Raw genomic sequence first — 2376 nt, forward strand, 5'->3', positions numbered from 1 at the left:
TCTAAGATAACCACTGCAGATTATATGTTAAAAACCTATTTAAAAGTGCTCTATTTTTATACTTATTCTAACTATGGCTTCTTCTTGCCTCGAATGAGGTCAAAGTAGATCATACCCACCTTGACCACCTATCTCCAAAAGGCTACTACGTCTCTCTCAGGCTCTAGGCCAAACTGACAGTTCCCTGTTCTTGAAATACTGCCCATGTTTTTCCAGTTACTGCTCCCTCCTTCCATTCGGAATGAGCATCCAAAATCTCTGCCTGTCAATGTGCTCCCCAGCCTTTAAGACTCAGATCAGACGTCACCTCTTCCATGAAGCCATCACTTAGGCTCCAAACTCTTCCTTCTGTGTTTTCCCATGATGTGTAATTCCTCTTTTATATACCATGTGAAAGTGTAGTTACTAGTGTATATATTTTATCCTTTCAAGTAGATTTAAAATTTTCCTATGCCTGAGATTCTGTCCCATACATTCTTCTACCCCTCCACCCCCTCCAACAGCACCTAACATAGTGCCTTGAATACGATCGATGTTCAGTGATATTAATTGAATGTTATACTATTTGGTCAAGGTCTGACCACAGTATTTTTATTCTAGCTTAGAAAGTTAATTTTGATTTTGCAAACTGTATCTATTGCATCATGACATCTTGGAATTAGAAACCAAAGACCAAGAAAGATACTTAAAATTGTAATAAAACATATATAACGGAATATCGACCTGTTTTTTCTGTCCCTTGTACTTTATTGGTCACCTCTAGGCCTGTGTGTGGCTGGAGGGGCTTGGAGGAGGGTATCACTATTCACCAGCTCCCAGGGGGAGGCATGAGAAGGCCTTGGCCTAGCCTTCCAGGGTCCCAGACTGTGGACTTTGGAGGGGCAGGTCTGGCCTTTCCTGGGTCTGCACAGGGCACCCATCTAAGGGCACAGGCTCACTATCCGTCAGCTAGCCTAACTGTGTTTGGAGAAATATTCCTTGCTGTCATCCACATTGGGCTTAATCGTGTCACTGCCAGGCTTCCAGCCAGCCGGACCAACTTCCCTGTGCTCTTCCGTGTACTGGAAAGCCTGGACCAGCCGCAGAGCCTCATCCACGGAGCGTCCCACAGGCAAATCATTGACAGTGATCTGGGGAAGGACCCGCTTGCCATCATTGATAAAGCAGCCTCTGTAGGCAATGTCTGTATCTGTTTTCAGCATGCCATAATTCTCAGACAAGCTTTTGGTCATGTCAACAAGCAGGGGGATGTCTGGAGGGCCAAGCCTCCCTCCTTCTGGAGGTTGTTGATCCAAGCCAGGTGGGTTAACTGAGAGCTCACTGAAACGCCCAGCACTTCGCAGCCCAGCTTGCAGAAGTTCTCGGCATGGTCACTGAACAAGATGATCTCCATGGGGCACACAAAAGTGAAGTCCAGAGGGTAGAAAAAGAGGACCACGTACTTCTCTTTGTAGTCCAACAGCTTCACCTCTTTGAAAGCGCCATCCACTACAGCAGTGGCCTTGAAGTCAGGGGCGGGCTTTCCCATGCCTACCGTTACAGAGGCCATGACTGAAAGCTGCGTGGGCAAAGGCCGGACACGTGGACGAACAGACGCATGGACCCACGTTCTCAGTGCCAAAATTGACCATCTTACATTCATATTGTTATGTAATTATCACTACTATCCATCTTCATAACTTTTTTCATATTGCAAAACTGAAGCTCTATACCCATTAAACAATAATTCCCCATTCCCCTTTCCTCCCAGCCCCGGGAATATTATAAGAACCACATATAAGTGAAATCATACAGTATTTGTCTTTTTGTGCTGGCTTATTTCACTTAGCATAATGACCTCAAGGTTCATTAATATTGTAATATGTGTCACGACTTCTTTCTTTTCAAAGGCTGAATAGTATTCTATTATATATAGAGAATATTTTGTATATGTATTATATATATAATATTTTCTCTCTCTCTCTCTCTCACACACACACACACATACCATGTTTTGGTTAGCCATTTATCAATAAATGGACACTTGCCTTGCTTCCATTTTTGGCTATTGTAAATAATGTTGCTGTGATATAGATCCTTCTTTTAATTCTTTTGGGTATACACACAAAAGTGGAATGGATCATATGGTAGTTGTATTTTTAATTTTTAAAAGGAATCTCTATGCTCTTTTCTACAATCCTACATTAAAAAGTTGGATTCTAGGCTGGGCGTAGTGGCTCACCCCTGTAATCCCAGCACTTTGGGAGGCAGAGGCAGGTTGATCACGAGGTCAGGGGTTCAAGACCAGCCTGGCCAAGATGGTGGAACCCCATCTCTATTAAAAATACACAAAAAAATTAGCCACGCATGGAGGCGGGCGCCTGTAATTACAGCTAC

At 43.6% G+C, this 2376-nt stretch overlaps 1 pseudogene; it reads right to left on the minus strand.

The window, feature by feature from the left end:
* Nucleotides 1-953: 953 nt before the first annotated feature.
* On the minus strand, nt 954-1528 carry LOC105707422 (peroxiredoxin-2-like; annotated as a pseudogene).
* Nucleotides 1529-2376: the final 848 nt, after the last annotated feature.

Source organism: Aotus nancymaae, unplaced genomic scaffold (assembly GCF_030222135.1).
Source record: "Aotus nancymaae isolate 86718 unplaced genomic scaffold, 86718_ANA_hifiasm-v0.15.2.pri h1tg000040l, whole genome shotgun sequence".
In the NCBI taxonomy this organism is placed as follows: domain Eukaryota; kingdom Metazoa; phylum Chordata; class Mammalia; order Primates; family Aotidae; genus Aotus; species Aotus nancymaae.